This window comes from Sorex fumeus, unplaced genomic scaffold (genome assembly GCF_029834395.1).
Source record: "Sorex fumeus unplaced genomic scaffold, SorFum_2.1 ptg000094l, whole genome shotgun sequence".
Classification (NCBI taxonomy): domain Eukaryota; kingdom Metazoa; phylum Chordata; class Mammalia; order Eulipotyphla; family Soricidae; genus Sorex; species Sorex fumeus.
In genome coordinates this window covers 12,750,652-12,763,103 of record NW_026606151.1, presented here as the reverse complement: position 1 = coordinate 12,763,103, position 12,452 = coordinate 12,750,652, and positions in this window count along the sequence as shown.

Below are 12,452 nucleotides of genomic sequence, written 5' to 3'. Positions count from 1 at the left end.
CCCGCGGCTCTCGGACCGACGCGGCGGGGACCCTCTTAGCCGCAGCCGGCGGGCGGCGCGGTGGCGGCGGCGGCGGCGGCGGCGGCGGACGAGGCGGCGGCGGCGGCGGGGGCGCTGCTGGCGGCGCGGGCAGGAGCCATGTCAAGAGAAGAGCACCAGCCGGGCGCGCCCCTCCATCCCCGCTGCAGTGCGCACAGTGACCGGGCCGCCCGCGCTGCTGCCGCCGCTCGGCCCCCACCTGGGACCCATAGTCTGGCTCGGCGCCCCGGGCGGCGGCGGCGACGGCGGCGGCGGCGGCAGGACACGGAGGCGACGGCGAGGGGAGAAAAAAAAAATCAAGAAAAAGAAAACAGATCGATCGACCCGCGAGGGAGGGAGGGGGAAGGGAGGGAGGCGGAAGAGAGACCCGAAGCGCCGAGGCGGCGGGGAGAGGAGGGTGAGGGGGGGGAGGGAAAAGGGGAGAGCCCTGCGCTAGGAGAGAGGGGCTGTCGGCGAAGCCAAAACCCCCAGGCTTTTTTTTAAGGAAAAAAAAAAAGGAGGGAGGGGGAAAAGTTATTTCAGTTCAAGCATCTGCTCGCGAGTCTCTCGCTCTCCGGCTTCTCTCCCCCGCGGAGGGCTTCCGGCGCTCGGACGTGGCGGAGACGCGGAGGGTGAGCGCGGCCGCGGTGGCTGCGGAAGCGGCGGCGGCGGCGGCGGCGGCGGCCTCGGGCGCCTCCCGGGTCCGGGGAGGTAGAGTCGCGTTTGCGAGGAAGCCGACGAGAACAAACAACTTAAAATGGCAGCGACGGGCGCTGCGTCAGCCGGCACCGCCCCGCACGCTCTGCGGCTGCGCGCCGCGCGGGCTCCGCCCACCCGCGCGAGAGGACGCGGCCGGACTCTCGCGAGAGAGGGCGCACGCCCGGAGCTGACCAGCGAGGAGCTAGGAAGCGGCGAGAGCGGGCGGCTGGGCAGGGGGACCGTGGAGCTTGACCGAGGTCCCGCCTCCGAGGGGTGCTGGGGAAATGTGGGCGCCTCTCGTGGAGGCAGGACCGAGTGCCAGGAGGCGGGGAAAGGGGCAAACCGAACTTCCCCACCCCTAGCCCCCGCGCCATCCGGAAGTCCCAGGCTCCAGGACTGGGCAGGTCGCCCCGCCCCTCTGACGTCACGAAGCCACGCCTCTCGTCCCAGGCAGGTCGTCCCGCCCGCTCTGACGTCACGAAGCCACGCCCTCCCCGTCCCAGCCGCGACCCGCGAATGGGATCGACCTGGCCGCGGCTTTGGTCTTCGCGCTCGGCGCTCCGGCGGGGGCGCGTCTTGGGGTGAAACGGAGGGAAAGATGCAGGAAAGTTGGGGGAAAACGCTCCTTTAACTGCACGGCTTTCTGCTCCCCTTGCTCAAGGGTGAGTTAGGCCTCCTGGGGTTTTGCAGCGGTGCATTGGGGTTAGACAACCCCTCTCTACCCCCCCCGCCCCCCCCCCCCCCCCCCGCAAGCGATCGGCAGTGACTTTCTCTCCCAGGCCCTGGGATGTGAAACCCGGTGCCGGAGGCGGCGTTTCGACGCGGCACCCACGTGACTCGCTAGTCTCCGCCTCGCCACGTGCGCGGGTTGCAGGCTCTGAGCAAGGTCAAAGACGGGCGCCTGGGATTTAGGAAGATGCTAGCCGGTCCCGGACCCCATAATTTCCTCTCCTCTTCTCACCGGCCCCGGCTTAGGACACGGTTTTGTTTTATTTCCCATGATCCCTCACGACCTAAGACGTAGGTCCTGTCCCTTAAGTGATGGTCTCTCTTCCTGGACTTGGAGGGGACAGGGGACGGGGATGTTTGCTGCTGAATCAACTGCCCTTGGCACCCAAACGCTTTCAGCCTCATTTTTCAAATGCTCTAATGTTGATCATAAACGCTTCTGTATGTAAGTGAGAGGTTGGCAAATGCCAATACCCGGCAGAAGCGAAGCCTGTACCCTATTTACAAGCAACAGCAGTGAACTGGAGAAGTTTGTTGATTTCCTTAGTTACTATACTCATCGCTTGGGAAAATCAAACTAGGTCACCCGCAATTTTTTTTTTCAGCCATAAATCAAATAGAACATTGAGACCGCCCCTTCAGAAGAAATTGTTCAGGGGCCAGAGAGATAGTACAACGGGTAGGGCGTTTGCCTTGCACAAGGCCTACCCGGGTTCCATCTCCAGCATCCCATGTGGTCCCGCAAACATGCCAGCAGTAATTCCTGAACTCCTGAGCATCGCTGGGTGTGGCCCAAAAAGCAAAACAAATAAATTGTCCATAACTAAAGATTGGGATTCCTGTTATTTTCCAATTGTTGCTACCGTTTCGGGAAGTGCTTCCCTGGTTTATTTTCCCAAGTTTATTTTCACAATTAGATTTAACAATGATTGAGCAACTTAAAAAAGATAAAATGAAAATTTCAAGTAGCTTTATGATGCTGTTTATAATTCCAGTTTTAAGGATTTCAGAAAAATGATCACTGAATATGCCTCTTTGATCTTCATGTTGATTTGTCGATGGTCATCTCCATGAAAGAACTTTCTTTTAAATAATAAAATATAATTGGCCTATTTATTTTAAATCTTTTAAAAATTCTCAGGGTTGTACAACTAGAGCCACAGTTTAATTGATTTGGGGGTTTGCGGCCACACCTGGCAGTGCTTGAGGGCTGGGTCAGGCAATGGGGTTTGGAAAAAGTTGGCTTGGCTCAGGGCTTCAAACCTTGGAGCTGAGAGATAATACACCTTGAATGAATAGGGCACTTGCCTTCCATGGCGTATGTTCCCCCAGCACTGCCAGGCATGACTGCAGAGCACATATGAGTGTGGCACAAATAGAAAACAACAAAACAACGGGAGTCCCACATGCAAAGTGTGTGCTTCAGCCCTTCCAACCATCTGTTCTGCACAGCCACGATTTTAGAACATTTTCATCACCCAGACAAATCACTTCCTCTCTTCCCCTGCAGCCCCTAACCACCACTTGTCTGCTTCCTGTGATTTGCTTTTCTCTGGTCATTGCATATGAACAGAATCAACCGACTGGATCTTCTGTAACTGGATCTTCTGGTTTCTTCATTGTGCATAAGGTTTTTGTGTTTCATTCATGTTGTGGCTTGTTTCAGGATTTGACTCCTTTTCATTGACAAATAATACTCCTAGCATGGGTAGCCCATATTTTGTTCCGTCATCAGGTAATAGATATTTAGTTTGTTCTTTTTTTTCAGTTCTTATGAATAATGCTGAGGTGAGAATTTTTGTGTATGCTTCACTCTCGGGCATGAATGAACTTGAATGTAGGAGTGGAATTACTCCAGCAAAATGTTAGCTCTGTCTTAATCACTTTAAGGACTTTTCCAAAGTGGTAGCCTCATTTTACAGTATACATCGACACTACACTACAGTAGTGTAACTCGTGCTTTTATTTTTGTTGGGGCCACACTAGGGCAGGATTGTAGGGCTATGAGGTCCACAGTCTGTGATGCTGTGGGTCAGGAGGAAGAGAGAAGGCACAAGTGAGTAGGTAAATGTGTCTTGCTGGCTTCCAGTCCAAGGCTTCAAGCACACGAGGCATGGGGCTGGGCTGACCCATGTTCAATTCCCAGTATCCCATATGGTCTCCCGAGCACCGCCAGGAGTAAACCCTGAGCATCGCCGGTTGTGACCCAAAAAGCAAGCAAGCAAACAAACAAAAAACACAAAGGCATATGCTCTGACCCATCCCAGTCCCATGCTTCTATGTATTTTATTTCAGGGTTGCAACCGAGCTGTGCTCCCTGCTCTGACACCATTCTTTTATTTCTTTGTACAAAAGTTCAGAGGTGGGGCTGGAGCAGGTAAGCCTTTTACCTTGCATGCAGCCAACTCAGTTTTGATCCTTGGGACTCTATAGGGGCCCTTGAGCACGGAACCAGGAGTAAGCGCTGAGCACACAGAGTGTGGCCCAGAAACCAAAGTAAAAGGGAAATTCAAGGGGCTGGAGTGATAGTACAGAGGGCAGGGCGTTTGCCTTGCACTCGGCAGACCTGGGTTCGATCCCCAGCATCCCATATGGTCCCCCTAGCACCGCAGGAGTAATTCCTGAGTGCAGAGCCAGGAGAAACGCCTGTGCATCGCCGGGTATGACCCAAAAAGCAAAAACCAAAAAAACCAAAAAAAGGAAAATTCAAAGCCCTTTCTCAGTTTTTAGTTGTTTATTTGTCTTGTTATAGATATGGGCAAATGTTTTCACCCATTCTGTGTGTTGTCTGTTTACTTTCTTGGTATTCTTTGTAATACGGAAAGCTTTAATTTTGATCAATTTATTTTTGATCTTTTTTATTCTCGTGTGTGTTCTTGCTTTTGGTGTCTTCTCTGAAAAAACTATTGAAGATATCTTGCACTAATAATTATGAAAAACAAACAGGATGGAGCTTAGATGAGGTAAAAGAGCAAATTGTTCAACCCTAGCTACTATGAAACAAAAATTGGAGCTATGTGGAAACATGCTTAACAAATCCTGTGCCTCTGTGTGTTGTGGATGTGAGGCAGAGCTTAGAAGACCCAAGAAATAGCAACTAAAGAGACACCACAGTGGGTAAAGGCTACACACCCAGATTTGGCCCCCAACACCACATGTGGCCCCTCAGTCTTGCCAGGAGTGATTCATAAGCACCTCCGGGTTGGCCCAAAAACCAAAGCTGAGAAAGGAGGTAGAAATAGCAGCAATAATGCTGAAAGTAGACTATAGACCAAACATGATTGCCACTCAATGCCTCTTTTGCAAACCACAACACCCAAAAGGAGAGAGAGAACAAAAGGGAATGCCCTGCCACAGAGGCAGGGTGGGATGGGGGGTGGGGGGTGGGAGGGATATTGGGATCCATGGTGGTGGAGAATGGGCACTGGTGGAGGGATGGGTATTTGATCATTGTATAATTGAAACCCAAGCACAAAATATGTAAGTCTACAACTGTACCTCATGGTGTCTCACTAATAAAAATTTTTAAAAATAAAATTTTTAAAAAAAACTTAAAAAAGAAATAGCAGCAACAGATCCTGGAGGGAGAACGAAAAATAATACACTTCCAGCTTGGAGCCAGAGCAATGCTGTACCTGGGTTCAGTCCCCAGCACCCCATGTGGTTGCCTGCACCCCTCCAGGAGTGATCCCTGAGCACAGAGCCAGGAGTAACCCTGGGTACCATGATGTGTCGCCCCCCAAACAAAAAAATAAACTTCAGGGCTTAGTTTTCTTTATGTCTTGCAATGACTGTCAAATGGAAGAACTAATCAAAGGAAATTAAAATGTTCAAAACCACGACTGTCAGATTTAGTGGTGAATTCAGAGTGAAGTCAGGATTTCCAGGAGAATCTCCCAGTGGTACTAGAGCCGAATGCCTTAGAGCCTGGCTGCCTCCAGTGCCGGGAGGATTTGTGCAGTGACAGCATCCCAACAAAACCACCTGCTTCGGTGTGTGCTGTGCCTTCAGGTGGAAGACAGTTTCCTTGAAGAAATGGTTGCCATGCAGACACCACCGCAGCTCACGTTTCAAATGAATTTAACAGGAGTCTGTGGCAGTCTCTCCCTGAAGAACGCGCAAGGCCAGAGCTAGGCCCACAGTTCAGGGCTCCATGGCTAAGCCCTTGACCGCTAAACCAGACAACTCTTGGCATTCAGGAAATGAGTACCCAGGCTGGAGAGAGAGCACTGCGAGTAGGGAGCTTTCCCGGCATGCAGTCAACCAGGTTTCCATCCCCAGCAACCCACCGAGTCCTCTGACCCCACCAGGAGTGATCCCTGAGCGCAGAGCTAGGAGTAAACTCTGAGCACCACTGGGTGTGACTCTCCCCTCCCCCCCTCACTCGGGGGGGAAAAAAAAAGCACCTTTTTAAAAAAAAAACAAAGGACGGAGGTGGGGCTGGAGCGATAACAGAGTGTCGGGCATTTGCCTTGCCCGCAGCCAACCCGGGTTCGATTCCCAGCATTCCATATGGTCGTCCTGAGCACCTCCAGGAGTAATTCCTGAGTGCAGAGCCAGGAGTAAACCCTGAGCATCGCCGGGTGTGACCCCTCCCCCCAAAAAAGGATGGAGTGAAATCACAGAAGAAAAAGAAGCTCTGTTCTGACACTTAAACCTCCCAACCCAAAGGGAGTCGAGTGGTTAATAAAACAAAGTGTAATTAAAACGGAAGAACATTTGGGAGATCTTTGCGTGCCCTAATTGGGTGGATGTAGGGAGTTGTTTGTTCATCTCATCTCATCTGACCCTAATTTTGTACAGCCCAAACTTGGAGACTAGTAGCAGTTTGCAGGCTGATATTTACAGAGCATGTAAAGCAGGTTCGTTGGAGGCCTGGGAAGAAGCCTGGGGCTGGTAGCCAGCATTGCCTCCAGATGTGGAATGGTTCAGAACCAGAAGAATATGCCACTGAGTTCTTTCCAGCCCCCAGTTGGGTGGTCTTTATTTTCCTTCAATTTCCTCCAATCTCCTTTTCCTCCAGTTTCTTTCTGTCCTAACTTTTCTGTTTCTGAATTCACATGCCTATGCTTGCTCAAACTAGTTTTTGTTTGTTTCATTTTGTGGCCACACCCGGCAGTGCTCTGGGGTTACTCCTGGCTTTGCATTCAGGGATCACTCCTGGCAGGCTGGAGGAACCTTCTGGAGTGCTGGGGATCGAACCCAGGTCAGTTATGTGCGGGGCAAGCATCCTACCATGTGTGCTATCACTCCAGCCCTGTACCATAGTTTCTTTATCCACTCATCTGTACTCAAAATTTCTTATTTAAGCCCCTTTCTAGCTATATTTTGGGATAGAGATGTGGAAAAAAATTGTCCAAAAAAATTGAGAATGATTTTTACCCATTACCTTTGTCAATTATGATTTTAAAAAGGAAAATCAAATTGTACCAAAAAACATTTTTGGTGGGGCCAAAGGGCTATTACAGTGGGGAGGACGTTTGCCTTGCTTGTGGCCAAACTGAATTTGATTTCTGGCATCCCATATGGTCCCCTGAGCACTGTCAGGAGTGATTCCTGAGTGAAGAGCCAGGAATAACTCCTGAACATGGCTGAGTATGGCCCCAAAACCAAACCAAACAATCACCCCAAAACCCACATTTTTTGTTTATTTTGGGGGAGCCACCGCTGCAGTACTCAGAATTTACTATTCCTGGCTCTGCACTCAGGGATCACTCTTAGTCTCCACTATAGGGGGATCATATAGGGTACCAGGAATTAGCCTTGCGTCAGCTGCATGTAAGGCAAGCACCCTACCATCAGTACTATTGCTTTGGTCCTCAAAAACCATTTTTAATAGACTGAAGAGAGTTTAGCAGGTAAGGTTTTTTTTCAGGTTTGATTCTCAGTGTCACAAATGGTCCCTCAAGAAAGCCAGGAGTATGCCCTGTGACTGCAGGCTGTGACTTAATCCCACTCCCCACCCACTCCACCCCCTCGAGACCCCCCTCCCCCATTTTTCTTTGGTTTCCCTTGGTCATTGGTTCCCATTGACTTTTGCTTTTTGACTATTTGTTCTAGTTCCATTTAATGCTTCTAAGTGGTTTATAGTAGTCAGTTGAGGGAAATTACTTTCTTTTGATACTTGTTAGAGTTTTCTCACTATCATTAGAAATAAAATGTTGGGACCAGAGTGATAGTATAACAGTGAGGCATTTGCCTTGCCCACAGCTGACCCAGGGTTTGATCTCTGGCATCCCATATGGTCCCCCAAGCAACGCCAGGACTAATTCCTGAGTGCAGAGCCAGGAGTAATTCCTTTCTGTGAGGCAATAAAACTCGAACCTGCTCAAGAGAGAGCCCAGGCTTCTCTAAGAGCAGAGAGAGCCCCTACACACCCCAGCATTAGACATGAAAGCACACATCTCAAGAGGGGAGATGCGGGCAACACGTGCTCAAGCACCACATGTGCTCGGCCACATGGGCACAGTCAGCATATGTGGGAGCTTCCTTAGTTCAAGGTGGCCTTTTTTTTTTCTTTTCGGGTCACACCCGGTGATGCACAGGAGTTGCTGTTTCATGCACTCAGGAATTACTCCAGGCGGTGCTCGGGGGACCATATGGGATGCTGGGAATCAAACCTAGGTCGGCTGCATACAAGGCAAATGCCCTACCCGCTGTGCTATTGCTCCAGCCCCCAAGGTGGCCTTTATAGGGTTTCTCCAACCTGCCTCCAAGTGAGATTTCTACCTAGGTCAAAGTCCGTTGCTAGGGAGGTTACCAAGGAGGTTGGGAAGTGGTGACGGTCTTCTTTGAAATTCCTTTCCTGACTTTTGTTTCTGCAGGAGCTTCTGTGGGAGGAGGTTGGTCCAGCTTCCTCAGGTCTGTTACAGATTGGCACCAGTTCTCCACGAGGTCAGGGCTATTACTTCCCAGGAGATTTACTGCCATTGCCTTGGGAAGGGGCCTTCCGTATCTGCCTGCCTACATCAGTTCCATCGAAGTCCAAGTTCTGCATCGCCCACTGCATGGTCCCCCAGTGCCACGAGAAGTAAACCCTGAGTAATGAACTGGCACTTGCCACTGGAGGGGACAATTACAATTAGTATTACCCCCTCCAGTGTTCTAGAATCACAGGCCACAGGCATTAGGTCACTTATATAATACAAGGTATGAAGTTTATCTGTTAGGCAGAATTTTTAGTACAAAAGCCACTGTTTTGTTGTTGCAAGCATAAAATTGAAATGGTCTGCAAAGGCAAATGGTTAAAAGTTTTGGAGAGGATATTTGGCTGAACAAGATTCAACCTCTTTGTACTCTAGTCCTAAAAAAAAAAAACAAGTTTGCAGTAAAAATATATGAGTCACTCTGCAACTCATAACTGGCACTCACTGAGCAACTCAAAGTGTCAGCTCAGACACACACCCCTCTCTCCTGCTCTGCCACTCCTTTTTTTTTTTCACCATGTTATGTGTTCAAAATGCCTGCTACAGGACCAGAGCGATTATAGAGTGAGTAGTGCGTTTGCCTTGTACACAGCCACACAAGGTTCAATCCCTGGCATCCTATGTGATCCCCCGAGCACCACCAGATGTAATTCGCAAGTGCAGAGCCAGAAGTAACCTTTGGGTATCTCTGAAAGCCAAAACCCAAAACACCAAAATGACTGCTACAGTTCCCAACATCCCAGCTACACTCAAAAGTAAAGCAGTGAGGGCAAAAATTGTTATCCGTGGAACTGGAGAGATAGTACAGTGGGGAGGGCATTTGCCTTGCATGCAGTTGACCCGGGTTCAATCCACAGCATCCCGTATGGTCCCCCGAGCACTGCCAGCAGTAATTCCTGAATGCAGAGCCTGAAGTGACCCCCGAGCATCACCAGGTATCACCCGGAAAAAAAAAAGTTACCCGTGGGCCATTGTGGCCTATACGGGATTAAGACACTCACCTTGCATGTAGCCCACCTGAGTTTAATCCCAGCACTAGAGAATCCCCTGAGTACCACTGTGTGTAGCTCCCAGCTCTGGAAGGTGTGAACTAAAAGCCAGACCAAAACAAATAAACTTATCCTCCGGGGGCTACTCTTTGCAGGGAGAAAATGATCTTTCCATCCAACCCTGAAATAGATGTTTCAGCCAATCCCAAGGACCTAAAAACCGGATTTTACATCCCACTACAGTTCTATACAGGGAGGCTGACAAAAAGAACCCAGAATGCTTATGCCTGGGAATTGGGCCCACTGAACAGTGGGCAGGGCGCTTGCCAGGCATTCGGCCCACTGGGTTTGGTCCCTGGCATCACATGTGGTCCCCTGAGCCCTGAGCACAGTCAGGAATAGCCTCTGAATGCTAGGTGTGGTCCCAAACAAAACAAACAAAAAAGAATCTCCCTTAGCCAATGAGAGAGACTCACTCCCTAGGCTGGTACAAAATAGAACAGCAGGGAAAAGGCATAGGGGATAGGAAGTGAATTTTTTTTTTCTTTTTGGGTCACACCGGGGTTGCACAGAGGTTACTCCTGGCTCGTGCACTCAGAAATTACTCCTGGCAGTGCTCGGGGGATGCTGGGAATAGAACCTGGTTCAGCTGCGTGCAAGGCAAATGTTCTACCCGCTGTGCTATTGCTCCAGCTCCATGAAGTGAATTATGTGAAGGGAGTCTAGGCCATGGATGTCTGGTCTAAATTCTGCATCACATTTTTTATTTTATAACTTTTGTTTTCTTATGTTTTGGCTGTGCTCAGGAGTTACTCCTGGCTTTGCACCCAGGGAGCCGTATGCAGTGCCGAGGATCGAACCTGGGTCAGCCACATGCAAGCTAAGCAAGTGCCTTACCCACTGTACTATCTTACCAACCCCCATGTTCCCCATAATATATGCTTTGAAAAATATTTTACTGCTTAGACTGGATTTTCTCCTGTGCATAAGGTGTGGATATAATGTCTCTGGTATCTTTCCTAAAGCTTCATAAGGAGGTGAGAGTCTGTATTTGGTTCTCTATTTCCATAGACAGGAACAACGAATCCCATATTATAAGTATTGATAAAATTAGTATAGTATCACTTCTTGCATCTTTTTGATTTGTGTGTATTTTATCTTAATTTTAAAAAACCTCTAATTCTGTGGTGCGGGGACAGCTCGGTGACCAGAAGTACAGGCCCTGCCAGAGTGAGGAAATGATTTCTGTCCCCTGTGCAAATGGCAGCCCATCTGGACAGCGGATCCCTGAAGCTTGTTTTGCTTTTCGAATTAAGCACGCTGGAGAAAGGAACAAGATGAACAGCACTGCAGTGCACTGCACTGTCCTCCCGTTGTTCATCAATTTGCTCGAGCGGGCCCAGTAACATTGTGAGACTTGTTGGTACTGTGTTTGGCATGTCAAATACGTCACGGGTAGTTTGCCAGGCTTCGCCGTGCGGGCGGGATACTCTCGGTAGCTTGCCAGGCTCTCCGAGAGGGGTGGAGGAATCGAACTCGGGTCGATTGCGTGCAAGGCAAATGCTCTTACCTGCTGTGCTATCACTCCAGCCCGGACAAGATAAACATCATCTTTTATTATTTATGTATTTGTTTATTTTAATTATTTATTTATTTTGGGGGGAAACACCATGAGGTACAGTTGTAGACTTACAAACTTTCATGCTTGGGTTTCAGTTACACAATGATCAAGTACCCATCCCTCCACCAGTGCCCATTCTCTACCACCAATGATCCTAGTAGCCCTCCCACCCCCACACCCCATTCCCCCCACCCCAACACGCCTCTGTGGCAGGGCATTCCCTTTTGCTCACTCTTTCCATTAGGGTACTGTAGTTTGCAATAGAGATATTGAGTGGCCATCATGTTCCGTCTATAGTCTACTTTCAGCACGCATCTCTCATCACGAGCGAGTCCTCTAAACATCCTTTACTTGGTGTTCCCTTCTGTATCTGAGCTGCCTTCCCGCTACCCTTCACCCTATGTGCTGCCAGCTTCCAAGCCCTGGAGCAGAACTCCTGGTACTTATCTCAACTGTTCTTGGGTGTTCATCTCCCATTCTGTTACTTTATATTCCCCAGCAGAGTGCAGTCTTTCTATGTCTGTCCCTCTCTTTCTGGCTCATTTCACTTAGCATGATACTTTCCATGTAGAACCACTTGTATGTAAATTTCATGATTTCATCTTTTCTAACAGCTGCATAGTATTCCGTTGCATAGATGTACCAAAGTTTCTATAATCAGTCATCTGTTCTCGGGCACTCAGGTTTTTTCCAAATTTTGGCTATTGTGAACAGTGCAGCAATGAACATAGAAGTGCAGATGTCATTTTGACTGTATTTTTTTGCCTCTCCAGGATATATTCCCAGGAGAGGTATTGCTGGGTCAAAGGGAACTCAATTTCTAATTTTTGAGAATCATCCATACTGTTTTCCAAAAGGGCTGAACCAGTCGGCACTCCCACCAGCAGTGAAGGAGGGTCCCTCAGCAGTGAAGGAGGGTCCCTTTCTTGCCACATCCGCGCCAACACTGGTTGCTTTTGTTCTCTTGGATGTGGTGTTTGTTTATTTTTGGGTCATCCCAGGTGATGCCCAGGAGTTGCTCCTGGCTCTACACTTAGGTATTACTCCTGGTGGTGCTCAAGGGACCATATGGGATGCCGAAGATTGAACCTGGCTCAGCTGCACCCAAGGCAAACGTCCTACCCTCTGTGCTATAGCTCCGGCTCCTCTTTTATTTTTAAAATTTTATTTACTTACTTCTTGTTTTCGGTCACACTCAGCGATGCTCAGGAGTTACTCCTGATGGCGGTGCTTGGGGGACCATTTGGGATGCCGGGGATAGAATCCAGGTCAGTCGCATGCAAGGCAAACGCCCTCCCCACTGTACTATCGCTCAGTCTCCACTCTCTTTTATTTATTTTTATTTTTATTTTTTTTGCTTTTTGGGTCACAACTGGCGATGCACAGGGGTTCCTCCTGGCTCATGCAGTCAGGAGTCACTCCTGGCAGTGCTCAGGGGACCATATGGGATGCCCAGGATAGAACCCAGTT